General features: G+C 48.4%; 1 non-coding gene and 5 pseudogenes across 1 annotated transcript; all 6 read left to right on the plus strand.

The window, feature by feature from the left end:
* The first annotated feature begins 1,150 nt into the window (after positions 1 to 1,150).
* Positions 1,151 to 1,270, plus strand: LOC141269504 (5S ribosomal RNA; annotated as a pseudogene).
* Positions 1,271 to 2,221: 951 nt separating this feature from the next.
* Positions 2,222 to 2,340, plus strand: LOC141266221 (5S ribosomal RNA). Its single transcript, XR_012320274.1, has one exon. It is a non-coding gene; the product is annotated as a 5S ribosomal RNA (ribosomal RNA).
* Positions 2,341 to 2,960: 620 nt separating this feature from the next.
* LOC141268118 (5S ribosomal RNA) lies at positions 2,961 to 3,080 on the plus strand (annotated as a pseudogene).
* Positions 3,081 to 4,594: 1,514 nt separating this feature from the next.
* LOC141268012 (5S ribosomal RNA) lies at positions 4,595 to 4,714 on the plus strand (annotated as a pseudogene).
* A 942-nt stretch (positions 4,715 to 5,656) lies between these two features.
* Positions 5,657 to 5,775, plus strand: LOC141268874 (5S ribosomal RNA; annotated as a pseudogene).
* A 620-nt stretch (positions 5,776 to 6,395) lies between these two features.
* LOC141268868 (5S ribosomal RNA) lies at positions 6,396 to 6,515 on the plus strand (annotated as a pseudogene).
* Positions 6,516 to 19,526: the final 13,011 nt, after the last annotated feature.

Below are 19,526 nucleotides of genomic sequence, written 5' to 3' on the forward strand. Positions count from 1 at the left end.
TCCTGTATTATTTTTTTCTACTGAGGACTTCTCAAAGTATCAATATCACGATATTCTTATAAAAAAAATGTATCTATTTATTCTTGGATTGTCCATTAAAAAGAATCAGATTGCAGCAGGTACATACAATAATTAGTTATAAAGTAATTGTCCATTTGTCCATAATTAGCTTAATTGTTGAGATTCACCCATCTTTCCTTGGATCCTGGCTGGTAAATCATGTCTTTGTCCAGCATGTGTCCAGGCCTACATGTCATCTGCTTCTCAGCATGAAGATTCTGTGTCTTGTGGGGTGGGCAGAGCAAGAGAGCCCCCCCTTTCTGTACCATGGGCTTTTATAGCCAGTCGTATGGACACCTGTTCTACATATGGTAGTGAACCAAAAATACACACACAAATAGCGCATGTCAACTAGACACGATGGCTGAGGCATAGAACTCAGAAAAATGATTATCGATTAACATTCCAAATGAATTTCCATAATTAACCATTTAACAGAGACCGCCTGGGAATGCCAGGTGCTGTAGGCTTTTGCTTTTTCCTTCCTTCCACCAGCACGGGGCACTCTCTTTTATGCCTTTTTTCCATTCCCTTTCACAAGTGCACACATTCATTCTCATTTCTTTTTTCCTTTGCTTTCTCTCTTGCGCTATTTCATCTCTGCAAAATACCAGCATCCTTCTGATCACCGTGGGCCTCCAGCATTGTTGCTTATTTACTTTTAATACTAGGCTCCTTTTCACCAGGACCAGCGTCTCCCGGGTGGCTGGAGGCAACCACCGGTAACCCCAAGCAGAAGACCTTTGCAGGCAACACAACCCCCCCCCCTGAAGAGCAGCTCAAAGTCACTGGCAACCATCTCACCCTCTTCCTTCATTCACCCCTGGACTTCTCGCTCCGCCCCCAAGTTACGGGTCCAGCTTGCTCTTTCTGTCACATTACCGCGATGAAGGGTTTCGCCTGCAGGAGACCCTGCGCCGAGCCATTTTTGAAGACACCTGATGCGGCGGTTGAATCACTGCTAAACAAACCACACCTGTAGGGACGGCACAGCCTTTGCATGGACCCTTCAGAGCGCGCCCCGTCACGGCCAGATTGCTCGCCATCAAGCGATTCTGAGAAAGGCTGGCCGGGCGATGGATCGAGAAGCGTCTACTAGCCATACCAGCTTGGATACGCCTGATTTCGTCTGATCTCGGAAGCAAAGCAGGGCTGGGCTCAGACAGTACTTGAATGGGAGACCACCTGGGAACACCGGGTGCTGTAGACCATTTTGATGACGTTTTGCCCTACTGCCCAGCTCGGCTAGCATGGAACGGCGCCTTGCCGGACACCGACCTTAAGTAACTTAGATGATGGAAGCCCCAAGGCCTCTGAGCCAGTTGGCAGCTAAGTACGCTACCTCGCCGCCCTTCACGCAGGCCTGACACCGAGCTCCTTACCACGGCTAGGAGTGCTTATTGACTCCGCAGCTCGTCGTGTGGAAATGATGGCGTTAAAAGCACCCGCGGTCGTGAAGAAGCCAGACTTTCAGCAGGTGCCCAGGGAAGGTTTTGGATGCCGGCCGCCTAGCGAGGGCCAGCAGAAGTAACATGTTTCTCTGCAAAGAAGCTTGTGTAACCAAGCCAGATGGCTGCCAAAGAGCTAACCTCAGTGCAAGGAAGGCAAGGAAGGTAAGGAAGGTGCGGAAGGAATTGGGGAGGGGGGGGTGTTTCCTGCTAGGGCCCTGAAATCATAAAACAGGCAGGAGAGTCTGACGCATGGTGACGGAGAGGTTGTAGGGGCAGATAGGGGGTGTTGTCACGTGCGAGCACGTGTGCATGCTGGCTTGTGTGTGAGAGTGCGCTTCCTAGGTGTGGCGCGCTGCAGACAGTCAAGGGGATTGTTCCCTTTCATTAAAAGTTAATCCCCGGCTGCAGGCTATTAGAAAGCAACTAACCGCGCTCTACTCACCCTACCCGGGTCTACACGTGAGTCTCACCTCTGCTCCCGGCCTGTGGCATTGGCCGTGAAGCTGACGTTCCGTCGACAGCGCTGCTGCCGATCAGTGAGCTCAGCGGCTCTGTGTGGGGCGTTGTGTCTACAAGACCTTTTAAGGAAGCCAGCAAAAAAATTGAAGAGAAGGGAAAGCACAAAAGGACCTGGTCTTGCTCAGCACTGGAAAGGGCAGCCGGCAGCCAGACTTCAAAGTAGAAAAGCAGCAAGTGAGAGGCTTGTCTCTGCCTATGGCCACACCACCCTGAACGCGCTCGATCTCATCTGATCTTGGAAGCTAAGCAGGGTTGGGCCTGGTTATTACTAGGATGGGAGACCGCCTGGGAATACCAGGTGCTATAGGCTTTTGCTTTTTCCTTCCTTCCACAAGCAGGGGGCACTCTCTTCTATGCCTTTTTTCCATTCTCTTTCACAAGTGCACACATTCATTCTCTTTTCTTTTTTTCATTTGCTTTCTCTCTTGCGCTATTTCATCTCTGCAAAATACCAGCATCCTTCTGATCACCGTGGGCCTCCAGCATTGTTGCTTCTTTACTTTTAATACCAGGCTCCTTTTCACCAGGACCAGCGTCTCCCGGGTGGCTGGAGGCAACCACCGGTAACCCCAAGCAGAAGACCTTTGCAGGCAACACGACCCTCCCCCCTGAAGAGCAGCTCAAAGTCACTGGCAACCATTCACCCTCTTCCTTCATTCACCCCTGGACGTATCGCTCCACCCCCACGTTACGGGTCCAGCTTGCTCTTTCTGTCACATTCCCGCGATGAAGGGTTTAGCCTGCAGGAGACCCTGCGCCGAGACATTTTTGAAGACACCTGATGCGGCGGGTGAATCACTGCTAAACAAACCACACCTGTAGGGACGGCACAGCCTTTGCATGGACCCTTCGGAGCCCGCCCCGTCACGGCCAGATTGCTCGCCACCAAGCGATCCTGAGAAAGGCTGGCCGGGCGATGGATCGAGCAGCGTCTACTGGCCATATCACCTTGAATACGCCCGATCTCGTCTGATCTTGGAAGCAAAGCAGGGCTGGGCTTGGACAGTACTTGATTGGGAGACCTCCTGGGAACACCGGGTGCTGTAGACCATTTTGATGACGTTTTGCCCTACTGCCCAGCTCGGCTAGCATGGAACGGCGCCTTGCCGGACACCGACCTTAAGTAACTTAGATGATGGAAGCCCCAAGGCCTCTGAGCCAGTTGGCAGCTAAGTACGCTACCCTGCCGCCTTCACGCAGGGCTGACACGGAGCTCTTTGCCACGGCTAGGAGTGCTTATTGACTCCGCAGCTCGCAGTGTGGAAATGATGGCGTTAAAAGCGCCCGGGGCTGTGAAGGGGCCAGGCTTTCAGCAGGTGCAAAGGTAAGGTTTTGGATGCCGGCCGACTAGCGAGGGCCTGCAGAAGTAACATGTTTCTCTGCAAAGAAGCTCGTGTAACCAAGTCAGACGGCTGACAAAGAGCTAACCTCAGTGCAAGGAAGGAAAGGAAGGTGCGGAAGGTGCGGAAGGAATTGGGGAGGGAGGGGTGATTCCTGCTAGGGCCCTGAAATCATAAAACAGGCAGGAGAGTCTGACGCATGGTGACGGAGAGGTTGTAGGGGCAGATTGGGGGTGTTGCCAGGTGCGAGCACGTGTGTATGCTGGCTTGTGTGTGAGAGTGCGCTTCCTAGGTGTGGCGCGCTGCAGACAGTCAAAGGGATTGTTCCCTTTCATTAAAAGTTAATCCCCGGCTGCAGGCTATTAGAAAGCAACTAACCGCGCTCTACTCAACCTACCCGGGTCTACCGGTGAGTCTTGCCTCTGCTACCGGCCTGTGGCATTGGCCGTGAAGCTGACGTTCCGTCGAGAGCGCTGCAGCCGATCAGTGAGCTCAGCGGCTCTGAGTGGGGCGTTCTGTCTACAAGACCTTTTAAGGAAGCCAGCAAAAAAATTGGTTAGAACTTGGATGGGAGACCGCCTGGGAATACCAGGTGCTGTAGGCTTTTGCTTTTTCTTTCCTTGCACCAGCAGGGGGCACTCTCTTCTATGCCTTTTTTCCATTCCCTTTCACAAGTGCACACATTCATTCTCTTTTCTTTTTTTCATTTGCTTTCTCTCTTGCGCTATTTCATCTCTGCAAAATACCAGCATCCTTCTGATCACCGTGGGCCTCCAGCAGTGTTGCTTCTTTACTTTTAATACTAGGCTCCTTTTCACCAGGACCAGCGTCTCCCGCGTGGCTGGAGGCAACCACCGGTAACCCCAAGCAGAAGACCTTTGCAGGAAACACGACCCTCCCCCCTGAAGAGCAGCTCAAAGTCACTGGCAACCATTCACCCTCTTCCTTCATTCACCCCTGGACGTCTCGCTCCGCCCCCACGTTACGGGTCCAGCTTGCTCTTTCTGTCACATTACCGCGATGAAGGGTTTAGCCTGCAGGAGACCCTGCGCCGAGACATTTTTGAAGACACCTGATGCGGCGGGTGAATCACTGCTAAACAAACCACACCTGTAGGGACGGCACAGCCTTTGCATGGACCCTTCGGAGCCCGCCCCGTCATGGCCAGATTGCTCGCCACCAAGCGATCCTGAGAAAGGCTGGCCGGGCGATGGATCGAGCAGCGTCTACTGGCCATACCACCTTGGATACGCCCGATCTCATCTGATCTCGAAAGCAAAGCAGGGCTGGGCTTGGACAGTACTTGGATTGGAGACTTCCTGGGAACACCGTGTGCTGTAGACCATTTTGATGATGTTTTGCCCTACAGCCCAGCTCGGCTAGCATGGAACGGCGCCTTGCCGGACACCAACCTTAAGTAACTTAGATGATGGAAGCCCCAAGGTCTCTGAGCCAGTTGGCAGCTAAGTACGCTACCCCGCCGCCTTCACGCAGGCTTGACACCGAGCTCCTTGCCACGGCTAGGAGTGCTTATTGACTTCGCAGCTCGCCGTGTGGAAATGATGGCGTGAAAAGCACCCGGGGCCGTGAAGGGGCCAGGCTTTTAGCAGGTGCCCAGGGAAGGTTTTGGATGCCGGCCCCCTAGCGAGGGCCAGCAGAAGTAACATGTTTCTCTGCAAAGAAGCTTGTGTAACCAAGCCAGACGGCTGACAAAGAGCTAACGTCAGTGCAAGGAAGGCAAGAAAGGTGCGGAAGGAATTGGGGAGGGGGGGGGTGATTCCTGCTAGGGCCCTGAAATCATAAAACAGGCAGGAGAGTCTGATGCATGGTGACGGAGAGGATGTAGGGGCAGATAGGGGGTGTTGTCACGTGCGAGCACGTGTGCATGCTGGCTTGTGTGTGAGAGTGCGCTTCCTAGGTGTGGCGCGCTGCAGACAGTCAAAGGAATTGTTCCCTTTCATTAAAAGTTAATCCCCGGCTGCAGGCTATTAGAAAGCAACTAACCGCGCTTTACTCACCCTACCCGGGTCTACCGGTGAGTCTCGCCTCTGCTCTCGGCCTGTGGCATTGGCCGTGAAGCAGAAGTTCCGTCGACAGCGCTGCAGCCGATCAGTGAGCTCAGCGGCTCTGAGTGGGGCGTTGTGTCTACAAGACCTTTTAAGGAAGCCAGTAAAAAAATTGAAGCGAAGAGAAAGCACAAAAGGACCTGGTCTTGCTGAGCACTGGAAAGGGCAGCCGGCAGCCAGACTTCAAAGTAGAAAAGCAGCAAGTGAGAGGCTTGTCTCTGCCTACGGTCACACCACCCTGAACATGCCTGATCTCATCTGATCTCAGAAGCTAAGCAGTGTTGGGACTGGTTAGTACTTGGAAGGAAGACCACCTGGGACTACCAGGTGCTGTAGACTTTTGCTTTTTCTTTCCTTCCACCAGCAGGGGGCACTCTTTCTGTGCCTTTTTTCTATTCCCTTTCACAAGTGCACACATTCATTCTCTTTTCTTTTTTTCATTTGCTTTCTCTCTTGCGCTATTTCATCTCTGCAAAATACCAGCATCCTTCTGATCACCGTGGGCCTCCAGCATTGTTGCTTCTTTACTTTTAATACTAGGCTCCTTTTCACCAGGATCAGCGTCTCCCGGGAGGCTAGAGGCAACCACCGGTAACCTCAAGCAGAAGACCTTTGCAGGCAACACGACCCTCCCCCCTGAAGAGCAGCTCAAAGTCACTGGCAACCATCTCACCCTCTTCCTTCATTCACCCCTGGACGTCTCGCTCCGCCCCCAAGTTACGGGTCCTGCTTGCTCTTTCCGTCACATTACCGCTATGAAGGGTTTAGCCTGCAGGAGACCCTGCGCCGAGACATTTTTGAAGACACCTGATGCGGCGCGTGAATCACTGCTAAACAAACCACACCTGTAGGGACGGCACAGCCTTTGCATGGACCCTTCGGAGCCCGCCCCGTCACAGCCAGATTGCTCGCCACCAAGAGATCCTGAGAAAGGCTGGCCGGGCGATGGATCGAGCAGCGTCTACTGGCCATACCACCTTGGATACGCCCGATCTCGTCTGATCTCGAAATCAAAGCAGGGCAGGATTCGGACAGTACTTGGATGGGAGACCTCCTGGGAACACCTGGTGCTGTAGACCATTTTGATGACGTTTTGCCCTACTGCCCAGCTCTGCTAGCATGGAACGGCGCCTTGCCGGACACCGACCTTAAGTAACTTAGATGATGGAAGCCCCAAGGCCTCTGAGCCAGTTGGCAGCTAAGTACGCTACCCTGCTGCCTTCACGCAGGCCTGACACCGAGCTCCTTGCCACGGCTAGGAGTGCTTATTGACTCCGCAGCTCGACGTGTGGAAATGATGGCGTTAAAAGCACCCGGGGCCGTGAAGGGGCCAGGCTTTCAGCAGGTGCCCAGGGAAGGTTTTGGATGCCGGCCGCCTAGCGAGGGCTAGCAGAAGTAACATGTTTCTCTGCAAAGAAGCTTGTGTAACCAAGCCAGACGGCTGACAAAGAGCTAACCTCAGTGCAAGGAAGGCAAGGAAGGTGTGGAAGGAATTGGGGAGGGGGGGGGTGATTCCTGCTAGGGCCCTGAAATCATAAAACAGGCAGGAGAGTCTGACGCATGGTGACGGAGAGGATGTAGGGGCAGATAGGGGGTGTTGTCACGTGCGAGCACGTGTGCATGCTGGCTTGTGTGTGAGAGTGCGCTTCCTAGGTGTGGCGCGCTGCAGACAGTCAAAGGGATTGTTCCCTTTCATTAAAAGTTAATCCCCGGCTGCAGGCTATTAGAAAGCAACTAACCGCGCTCTACTCACCCTACCCGGGTCTACCGGTGAGTCTCGCCTCTGCTCCCGGCCTGAGGCATTGGCCGTGAAGCTGACGTTCCGTTTACAGCGCTGCAGCCGATCAGTGAGCTCAGCGGCTCTGAGTGGGGCGTTGTGTCTAGAGATGAGCGTTGTTCTACTCGAACTGTTCGCCAATCTCAAATTAGAGCTGTTTTGGGCGGTGTTCGAGCCGTTCGGCGAACACGAACAATTTGAGAAAAATTCGGCTGTTCGAGGTTATGTTCGATAACTGTTCGTGCACCAAAATCATAACTGGATTTTTTCTCAGTAATGATGAAAATTAATGTTAATACGCAGTTTGAGTGTACAGCGGGGTGGGGGGAGGGGCAGGGAATGGATCTCTGCAGGAACAATGAAGATCTCCATTTTTTTTTCTCTTTCCCGCATTTGCAGTGGGGAGGTGCAATCTGTCAGCCTATCAGCAGCGCACACACGGAGCGAAGTGCTTTTTTTCACACAAGAAAGGGCATGTGTCATTGGCAGTGTATGTCACATGTCCTTGCCCTATAAGACCAAGCCATTTTCCCCGTCGCCACCATTTTCTCACTGCTGCAGCTGCGTGTTAGACGGCACCGCTGTTGCTGTGTGCGCTATACCTTGTTAATTTCAAGCCAATTTTCGCACAAATCTACAGATAGCTTGGGAGTAGGGAATAGTTGTGATTGCAGTCCTTTTAAGGACTAGGTTACAGCATTTCCTACGACTTTTATCAGGCAGGTCTGTGCTCTTAAATAGATAGATTGTGGGAGTAAAGACTAATTGTAATTGGAGTCCTTTTCAGGATTAGGTTACATCAGTTCCTATCAGTTTTTGCCAGGCAGGTCTGTGCCAGTGCTGTGCAAGTTTTTTTCACAGCATTTGGCTGAATCTAGCAAAGCTAATCCTTTTTGGCCTATTGCAGAGTGTGTTAGTCAGTGGAGTAGCCTATCTGTGATGCAAGATATACCACCTGTGTATAGAATACCAATTTTTTTACTGCACCTAGTGAAGTAAAATCTTTTGGGCATAGCATCATTCTATTAGTCCATCTATACTGACCTCCATCAGGTTGCAAATTGAATATAATTTTTTTCTGCATCTAGCTCTGAAAAAGTATTGGGCTTCTAGCTGTGTGTGGGACTTGTTCTATTAATCCATCTATACAGACCTCCATCAGGTTGCAAACTGAATATATTTTTTTCTGCATCTACCTCTGAAAAAATATTGGGCTTCTAGCTGTGTGTGGGACTTGTTCTATTAATCCATCTATACAGACCTCCATCAGGTTGCAAACTGAATATATTTTTTTCTGCATCTACCTCTGAAAAAATATTGGGCTTCTAGCTGTGAGTGGGACTTGTTGTATTAGTCCATCTATACTGACCTCCATCGGGTTGCAAACTGAATATATTTTTTTCTGCATCTACCTCTGAAAAAATATTGGGCTTCTAGCTGTGTGTGGGACTTGTTCTATTAATCCATCTATACAGACCTCCATCAGGTTGCAAACTGAATATATTTTTTTCTGCATCTACCTCTGAAAAAATATTGGGCTTCTAGCTGTGTGTGGGACTTGTTCTATTAATCCATCTATACAGACCTCCATCAGGTTGCAAACTGAATATAATTTTTTTCTGCATCTACCTCTGAAAAAATATTTGGGCTTCTAGCTGTGTGTGGGACTTGTTCTATTAGTCCATCTATACTGACCTCCATAAGGTTGCAAACTGAATATAATTTTTTTCTGCATCTACCTCTGAAAAAATATTTGGCCTTCTAGCTGTGTGTGGGACTTGTTCTATTAGACCATCTATACTGACCTCCAACAGGTTGCAAATTGAATATAATATTTTTCTGCATCTAGCTCTGAAAAAATGTTTGGGCTTCTAGCAGTGTGTGGGACTTGTTCTATTAGTCCATCTATACTGACCTCCATCAGGTTGCAAACTGAATATAATTTTTTTCTGCATCTACCTCTGAAAAAATATTTGGGCTTCTAGCTGTGTGTGGGACTTGTTCTATTAGTCCATCTATACTGACCTCCATAAGGTTGCAAACTGAATATAATTTTTTTCTGCATCTACCTCTGAAAAAATATTTGGGCTTCTAGCTGTGTGTGGGACTTGTTCTATTAGTCCATCTATACTGACCTCCATCAGGTTGCAAACTGAATATATTTTTTTCTGCATCTACCTCTGAAAAAATATTGGGCTTCTAGCTGTGTGTGGGACTTGTTCTATTAATCCATCTATACAGACCTCCATCAGGTTGCAAATTGAATATAATATTTTTCTGCATCTAGCTCTGAAAAAATGTTTGGCCTTCTAGCAGTGTGTGGGACTTGTTCTATTAGTCCATCTATACTGACCTCCATCAGGTTGCAAACTGAATATATTTTTTTCTGCATCTACCTCTGAAAAAATATTGGGCTTCTAGCTGTGTGTGGGACTTGTTCTATTAATCCATCTATACAGACCTCCATCAGGTTGCAAATTGAATATAATATTTTTCTGCATCTAGCTCTGAAAAAATGTTTGGCCTTCTAGCAGTGTGTGGGACTTGTTCTATTAGTCCATCTATACTGACCTCCATCAGGTTGCAAACTGAATATAATTTTTTTCTGCATCTACCTCTGAAAAAATATTTGGGCTTCTAGCTGTGTGTGGGACTTGTTCTATTAGTCCATCTATACTGACCTCCATAAGGTTGCAAACTGAATATAATTTTTTTCTGCATCTACCTCTGAAAAAATATTTGGCCTTCTAGCTGTGTGTGGGATTTGTTCTATTAGTCCATCTATACTGACCTCCATCAGGTTGCAAATTGAATATAATATTTTTCTGCATCTACCTCTGAAAAAATATTGGGCTTCTAGCTGTGTGTGGGACTTGTTCTATTAATCCATCTATACAGACCTCCATCAGGTTGCAAACTGAATATATTTTTTTCTGCATCTACCTCTGAAAAAATATTGGGCTTCTAGCTGTGTGTGGGACTTGTTCTATTAATCCATCTATACAGACCTCCATCAGGTTGCAAACTGAATTTAATTTTTTTCTGCATCTACCTCTGAAAAAATATTTGGGCTTCTAGCTGTGTGTGGGACTTGTTCTATTAGTCCATCTATACTGACCTCCATAAGGTTGCAAACTGAATATAATTTTTTTCTGCATCTACCTCTGAAAAAATATTTGGCCTTCTAGCTGTGTGTGGGACTTGTTCTATTAGTCCATCTATACTGACCTCCATCAGGTAGCAAATTGAATATAATATTTTTCTGCATCTAGCTCTGAAAAAATGTTTGGCCTTCTAGCAGTGTGTGGGACTTGTTCTATTAGACCATCTATACTGACCTCCATCAGGTTGCAAACTGAATATATTTTTTTCTGCATCTACCTCTGAAAAAATATTGGGCTTCTAGCTGTGTGTGGGACTTGTTCTATTAATCCATCTATACAGACCTCCATCAGGTTGCAAACTGAATATAATTTTTTTCTGCATCTACCTCTGAAAAAATATTTGGGCTTCTAGCTGTGTGTGGGACTTTTTCTATTAGTCCATCTATACTGACCTCCATAAGGTCGCAAACTGAATATAATTTTTTTCTGCATCTAGCACTGAAATAATATTTGGCCTTCTAGCAGTGTGTGGGACTTGTTCTATTAGTCATCTATACTGACCTCCATCAGGTTGCAAATTCAAAATAATTTTTTGTCTGCATCTACCTCTGAAAAAATATTTGGCCTTCTAGCAGTGTGTGGGACTTGTTCTATTAGTCCATCTATACTGACCTCCATCAGGTTGCAAATTGAATATAATATTTTTCTGCATCTAGCTCTGAAAAAATGTTTGGCATTCTAGCAGTGTGTGGGACTTGTTCTATTAGTCCATCTATACTGACCTCCATCAGGTTGCAAACTGAAAATAATTTTTTTCTGCATCTACCTCTGAAAAAATATTTGGGCTTCTAGCTGTGTGTGGGACTTGTTCTATTAGTCCATCTATACTGACCTCCATAAGATTGCAAACTGAATATAATTTTTTTCTGCATCTACCTCTGAAAAAATATTTGGCCTTCTAGCTGTGTGTGGGACCTGTTCTATTAGTCCATCTATACTGACCTCCATCAGGTTGCAAATTGAATATAATATTTTTCTGCATCTAGCTCTGAAAAAATGTTTGGCCTTCTAGCAGTGTGTGGGACTTGTTCTATTAGTCCATCTATACTGACCTCCATCAGGTTGCAAACTGAATATATTTTTTTCTGCATCTACCTCTGAAAAAATATTGGGCTTCTAGCTGTATGTGGGACTTGTTCTATTAATCCATCTATACAGACCTCCATCAGGTTGCAAATTGAATATAATATTTTTCTGCATCTAGCTCTGAAAAAATGTTTGGCCTTCTAGCAGTGTGTGGGACTTGTTCTATTAGTCCATCTATACTGACCTCCATCAGGTTGCAAACTGAATATAATTTTTTTCTGCATCTACCTCTGAAAAAATATTTGGGCTTCTAGCTGTGTGTGGGACTTGTTCTATTAGTCCATCTATACTGACCTCCATGAGGTTGCAAACTGAATATAATTTTTTTCTGCATCTACCTCTGAAAAAATATTTGGCCTTCTAGCTGTGTGTGGGACTTGTTCTATTAGTCCATCTATACTGACCTCCATCAGGTTGCAAATTGAATATAATATTTTTCTGCATCTAGCTCTGAAAAAATGTTTGGCCTTCTAGCAGTGTGTGGGACTTGTTCTATTAGTCCATCTATACTGACCTCCATCAGGTTGCAAACTGAATATATTTTTTTCTGCATCTACCTCTGAAAAAATATTGGGCTTCTAGATGTGTGTGGGACTTGTTCTATTAATCCATCTATACAGACCTCCATCAGGTTGCAAACTGAATATATTTTTTTCTGCATCTACCTCTGAAAAAATATTGGGCTTCTAGCTGTGTGTGGGACTTGTTCTATTAATCCATCTATACAGACCTCCATCAGGTTGCAAACTGAATATATTTTTTTCTGCATCTACCTCTGAAAAATTATTGGGCTTCTAGCTGTGTGTGGGACTTGTTCTATTAATCCATCTATACAGACCTCCATCAGGTTGCAAACTGAATATAATTTTTTTCTGCATCTACCTCTGAAAAAATATTGGGCTTCTAGCTGTGTGTGGGACTTGTTCTATTAGTCCATCTATACTGACCTCCATAAGGTTGCAAACTGAATATAATTTTTTTCTGCATCTAGCACTGAAAAAATATTTGGCCTTCTAGCAGTGTGTGGGACTTGTTCTATTAGTCATCTATACTGACCTCCATCAGGTTGCAAATTCAAAATAATTTTTTGTCTGCATCTACCTCTGAAAAAATATTTGGCCTTCTAGCAGTGTGTGGGACTTGTTCTATTAGTCCATCTATACTGACCTCCATCAGGTTGCAAACTGAATATAATTTTTTTCTGCATCTAACTCTGAAAAAATATTTGGCCTTCTAGCAGTGTGTGGGTCTCATTGTATTAGGCCATCTATACCAAGCTCCACCAGCTTTTCAATTAATAATAATTTTTCGCTGCATCTAGCCCTGAAAATAATTTTTCTTCCCAATAGTGGTAGCAATAGAAATATGGGGCGCGCTCCTGGCTTACAAAAATATACGCTTCATAACAAAAAACACCACCTTAGCGCACTGCATTAATAAGATGGCATCATTGTCTCTCCCAGTGATAGGCCTACTACCCAGGCTAGCATTCCTGTGCCTAAAACACAATGTATGGGTCCGCGCTAGCCACTATGCTGAGTGGTCTAAAGCTGCTGCTAACGCTTTATAACAATTCAATTGGCAGATTTTCACAGTGCTCTTCCACAATGCCCACCCATCGGGACAACAGTTGCCCACCTTCCCTATGGGATCTAGTGGCGAATAGTTGATGCCATTAATCAGAGCGTCAGTTGCCCCGTCGACGTGGCAAGCATACGGTAAGGCATGGGAAGAGTGGACACGACTAGTAGCAGGCAGACGGGTTGACCAATGTGAACAAGCCAGATCACAAGTCACCATAGAATTTCTCCACCAGCTAATGATGAGGGGCATATCAGGGGCGTCAGCGCAGCGGTGTCTGACCGGAGTAGCATTTCACTTCCAACTACTGAATTGGGGAGATGTGACAAAGATTCATCATCAGACAATCCATAAAAGGGTGGAAAAGGGGTCAGCCAAGTCAGGAGTGTATACGTCCCGTCCCGTGTCACTAAAACTGATTTCTCACATCATATCCCTAACACCATTAACATGACACTCACAATTTGAAGCAACACTACTGTCTACTGCATTTGTGATCGCCTTCTTCGGGGCGCTATGCATAAGCGAATTAGTCCCTCAATCCAAAATTAGCACCAGTGGAGGCTTATTACACCAGGACGTAGTCATAGGCAATAATGCAATACGTCTACGCATACACAAATCGAAAATGGTTCCAGCGGGCAGGGGCACTTGGGTACTTCTACAACCCACAAACGGTACACTGAGTCGGGTAACAATAGTAAAACCATATCTAACCATCAGATCACAAAGTAATTTGTTCCTATCACACATTGATGGGACGCCATTATCAAGATACCAGTTCCAAGCTATATTTAATTAATGCATAACATCGGCAGGGAACCACCCCAAAGATTACGGGACACACTCATTCCGCATAGGCGCGGCCACAGAAGCAGCAAGAGCAGGACTGTCACAAACGGAAGTTCAGAGGATAGAGAGATGGTGATCCACGTGTTTGGCAAGATACATAAGACCGGACTTGTTATCCTAACGTGGTTTGTTTCTTTTACAGGTGACGCTAAGCCAACAGTGTGGGTGATAGGCCACTCGTATATATATTGGGCAGATTAAAGGGCGAAAGTCCGCCCAGGCGGGAGGAAATTAGAGTTTCATAACACATATTTCAACTGGAGAGGTATTAGAGGCCTGCTGTGGCCACAGGTACTAATGGAGGTAATCAAGGTAGGGAGAGAGGCAAGATGTCTGGTCATCTTAGTTATACAGGCCGGGGGAAACAACCTAGGTCATCACAAGAGCGCATAACTAATGGCAATAATGAAACTAGACACTGAGCGCTTCAGAGAATTTTTCACAAAACTAGCTATAGTATGGTCAGAGATTGTGCCGATAGCGGTATGGCAAGGTGCGCGAGACATCACGGCCATCGAACGGACAAGGCGGGTAATAAATATTCGGATGGCAAAATTTAGAAGAGACAGAGGCGGTGTAGTGGTACGACACCGACAACTGGAAGGAGATAAAGCAGGCCTCATACGGCCCGACGGTGTTCACTTAATGGATATTGGACTGGACATATTCCTGTCAGGACTCCAGGACAGAGTGGAACAAGCGTTAAGAGTGATGGGTGGGGGTCAGAGTCCTGCATACGAGTACGCAGGATCCTCCGTGGCCTGGAAATAGAAAGGACATGTTGGAGAGTTACACTTGTTGGCCAAGTTGCCGGAGTGGAGACCCAGGGCATGCTGCAACAAGCTGAATTATTTTAGAAATAAAATGTCTTTCTAATGGAATGAGTATAAAGAGTTAATAAAGCTGTGACCAATCCTCACCATCCAGTTGTAAGAGTTACATTATTGTATTGTCAAGGAAAGGGGGGCGGTAGGGGGGCTGAGCGTCTGGGTTTGGTTGGGGGTCCCCACAGTCTGCCTAGGCTAGATGCATTTAAAAATTCTTATTAGATACACAGGCGGTGCAGCTTGCTTCGCAGCTGGGCTACTACGCCCAAAGTATTGCCTAGGCTAGATGTAGTTAAAAATTCTACGCTGACTAGCAGACACTGAAGATTTGGAGCAGACCTCTGAGTAAACAGCTCTTCAGACTCAATCATCTGTGTTACCCCAAGCCATAGTGTATGTAGTTTCTTACAGTTAAAAAGGGGGGGGGAGCGACCCAACCCACCTGGAATTGACGATGCCAACGTCACGTAAGACACAGCAAGGGGACTCCAAAAAGAGTTTCCATTTTTTCCCAAAATTGTGGCACAGACACCACTTAACCCTAGAACGCATACCTGGGGCCTCGCAGTCCCGCCCTGTTAATTGTTTTCTATTTTCTGCAAGATTACTTTAGTTAGAATTTTGAAACTCTAGGTATTCTTCATGTATATAGTTGTTTGTCATTTGAGTTTGAGTTATTCAATGTTATTTGCACACGGGCCTAAAAGGCCCCAGGTATATGAAAGTGTAGATTTTTATGGTCATGCGTTCTAGGGTTAAGTGGCATCAATTGCCCCACAGTTGCTTAAAACGGTTGGTGAGGTGATATTACCAAATCCTCAAGCTTTTAGCCTCCCAAGGATAACACAGGATTAGAAAAGTCCTTGCGAATCCATGATTTGTTCATCTTTATGAACGTGAGTCTGTCTACATTCTCAGTGGACAGCCGCGTGCGCTTATCTGTCAGCACACCATCAGCAGCGCTGAACACACGTTCAGAGAGAACACTGGCTGCAGGGCATGACAAGATCTCCAAGGCGTGAGTGGCGAGCTCCGGCCATTTTTCCAGATTGGAATACCAAAATGAGCAAGGGTCCAGTGACACAGTCATGGCTTCGATGTTCACTTGGAGATACTCCTGCACCATCCTCTCTAGGCATTGACTATGTGTCAGACTTCTTGTCTCCTGTGGCCTTGCAAAGGATGGTCTAAAAAAGTGGTGAAACGATTTCACAAAATTGCTGTTACCAGCAGATACTGTGTTACTGTTACGGTTTGAGTGATGAAGACTCGACAGTCCCGCGGTTGGCAAGTTAGAACTGTGAGATTCACTTCGTGCACCACTGGTGTTTTGTGGAAAAGCACATGTAAGATTCTGCAACAGCGTCTGCAGATACTCCTGCATGCGTCAATCCCTTTTTATGGCAGGAATTATTTCGGCAAATTTACTTTTGTACCGGGGATCTAAGAGTGTGGCAACCCAGTAGTCGAGATTACTTCGAATTCTGCAATCTGAGGGTCATGTTGCAGGTAGTGCAGCAAGAAGGCACTCATGTGTCTTGCGCATCCAGGAGGACCAAGTCCTTGTAGTGTTGGTAGCGAGGTAAGAATCATGCTTCTTTCCTCTGCCCTCTCCCCCCAACCTCGCACAACAGAAATGTGATCAAGGTCTCCCTCATCTGATGAGTCTTCCATGCCCATCGCCAGTTCATCCTCCACTTCTTCCTCGGCTCCTGCACCTTCCTCAACAGTTTGGCTGCTACCATGCGCCCTGTTTAATCCCTCTCCCCCACCCTCCCATGCCTGCCTCCTTGGTGCTGCCAACCGTCTGGACCTTGGAGATGTTATCCCTTCCGCATACGACTCCTCCTCTACTTCCTCCACCTCCTCTTGTCCGACCACCTGACTCTGAATTCTGTTTAATGTGTGCTCCAGCATGTAAATCACCGGAAAAGTTATGCTGATAATGGCATCGTCGTCAGCACTAAACATCTTCGTCGCCATTTCAAAACTGTGCAGAAAGGTGTGTGGCGTCCCTGAGGGTGCAGTCACCACAGAGTTACTGCATCTCACCCAGAGGTGTGGTATCTCACCCTCAGGTAAGGAAGGCGTATGGCTCGGGACCCTAACACCTGCATCCAACACATACCCGCAGTGGGGTTAGGGCGAGATTGCTCCTAAGGGAGAGCACAGTCCCAGGTCCCTAGCTGGTGGGAGGATCCTATGTAGTGGGTGCTTAGGGGAGCAGCTTAGGGGAGCACATGACAGGGAGAGTATAAATAGGAAGCCATCTTAGAAAGAGCAAGCCAGTCAGAGGAGGAAAAGTGACAGGAGCAGAGGCTCGGCATGAGCTCTGCTCCGGAGGCGGGCCTAGCCTGGGAGGCCCAGGACTGAAGGAGAGAAGAGAGGAGTGGGAGCAGGAAGGCTCCAGTAACCGAAGGGACCCTAGGGCTACGGGCCGTGCAGAAGGCCACCTGTACTCCCGCTGCTACCAGGAGGTAGAGGGGTCAGGCCAGATAAGGGGAACCGGTCCCTCAACTAGAGGAGAAACAGCAAGGCTCAACTAGAAACCGGAGGCTGCAGCATTTCATGTACTGCAGGCAAAAGTCCACACCAGTCTCACTAAGAAGGTAGCCACATAGGACCCAGGGGACGGAACACAAGTCGCCCGCCAAGGCCCGAGGATACCGGATAGAAGTGTCACTGGGTGTGAGGTGCAGGGAGAAGGCCAGAGAAAGGACACACAGAAGGGGGTCCTGCTAAGTACTCCGGAGCTATCTGGGGGTGGACTGAGCCCCTCACTGAGTACGCACAGCACGACGGGTGAGATAGCTCTGGTACCTGTAATCTGGACTGCAACAACTGTGAGTAAAGATCTTGGGACTGCATCACACGGACTCTGTGTTCATTACCGACTCCCTACACTACAACCACCATGATCCACCCACACTGCCCTGAAGCTACACTCTTCCTGTGGTGAGTAATAATACCATTGCAGCAAAACCACCAGCTTCAGAGGACTGTTCCGCAGCGGCGGCCCCTTTGGCCGCACTCCACAGGTGGCGTAGTCGGACATTATAAAATCCATATATACAAATTACCGTTGGATTGACCGCCCTGGGTCACGGACCGGGTCACCGCCACAGTGACTACAACCCCCAGCGTCTACCGGCCCGGCTCCGAGTACCCCACGGCCCAGGGGGCGCGTCAACTTCATAGGTCCCTGATCTGAGACCACTCCTGCTGTGTGATTTGCCCCACCTCTGGATCTCGTTGGCCCAGGCTATACGTCAGAAACTATTGCATCAGGGCTTGTCGGTGCTGCCACAGTCGCTGCAACATGTGCAGAGTTGAATTCCACCGTGTCGGAACATCGCATTTCAGCCGGTGAACTGGCAGGCCCAACGACTTCTGTAGAGATGTAAGTCGTTGAGCTGCGGGATGCGAACGGCGGAAGTGAGCACACAGCGACCGTGCCCTCTGCAGAAGGCCATCTAGTCCGGGATAGTGGGCTAAAAATTTATGGACAACCAGGTTCAACACGTGAGCCATACAAGGCACGTGTGTAACATTGCCCCGGCGAAGGGCCGCACCCAGGTTTGCAGCATTGTCGCACACGGCCTTCCCTGGTTGCAGGTCCAGTGGAGACAACCATTCATGAAACTGGGTCTCCAGAGCTGACCACAAGTCCTCAGCTGTGTGACTCACATTTCCCAGACATTTCAAAGTAAACACTGATGCCGTTGAGCCCTGCTGCCAGCATAGTAAGGAGGTGCGCAGTTAGAAAGCAGGTGGCATTACCAGACAGGCTTTGGGTGCAGGTGGAGGACCGAGAGGAGGTTGAGGAGGCAGAAGCAGTGGAGGAACTTCTAGATAAAGAGGATTGACGTACAACTCGCGGGGACGGCAAGACTTGGACAGCAGCCCCTTGTCCTGCTGTCACCATAGTTACCCAGTGCCCTGTCAGCGACATGTAACGCCCCTGTCCATGCCTACTCGTCCAAGTGTCTGTGGTGAAATGCACCCTGTCACACACAGAGTTTCTCAAAGAAGCGGTGATGTTGTGTGCGACATGCTGGTGGAGCGCAGGCACATCTTTCTTTGAGAAGTAGTGCCGACTGGGCATCTGGTACTGGGTGCAACGGGTCTGGGAGGCGGAACCTCTGGGCTACTATACAAGGGGGCGGTCCTTGTAAGGGAGCGGGTGGCGACCAGGCAGGCAGTCACAGCAGGTGACCGGGACAGTCTCTAGAAGAACGGGCAGGAGGTCACGGCAAGTGACCGGGGCAGTCTCTGGATGAACGGGCAGATGGTCACGGCAAGTGACCGGGGCAGTCTCTGGGTGAACGGGCAGATGGTCACGGCAAGTGACCGGGGCAGTCTCTGGGTGAACGGGCAGATGGTCACGGCAAGTGACCGGGGCAGTCTCTGGGTAAAGGGTTGGTACGACCTGTGGCAGCTGATGGTAGACGTGAGCTCCCAGGTGAGCAGGCGAGAGTCTCTGGATAAACGGGTGGTCACAGCATGTGACGGCGGAGCCTCTAGGAAGACCAACAGACAGGCGGCAGATGAGCGCTCCCAGGTGAGCGGGCAGGAGTCACTGGACAGGCAGGTGGTCACAGCACGTGACGGCAGAGCCTCCAGGTAGGCTAGCAGACAGGTAGCAGATGTGCGCTCCCAGGTGAGCGGGCAAGCTGGTCCATAGACAGACTGACAAGAGTTGGAAGGCAGACCGTCGGACCTCAGGCTAGCAGGCAGGTAGCAGGATATCAGGCAGGAATTAAACAGCAGACTGGCAGGAATCTGGCAGGAATCTGGCAGGTA

The sequence above is a fragment of the Phyllobates terribilis genome, unplaced genomic scaffold (assembly GCF_046119375.1).
Source record: "Phyllobates terribilis strain yellow unplaced genomic scaffold, ASM4611937v1 Scaffold_4__5_contigs__length_816908805, whole genome shotgun sequence".
Lineage (NCBI taxonomy): Eukaryota > Metazoa > Chordata > Amphibia > Anura > Dendrobatidae > Phyllobates > Phyllobates terribilis.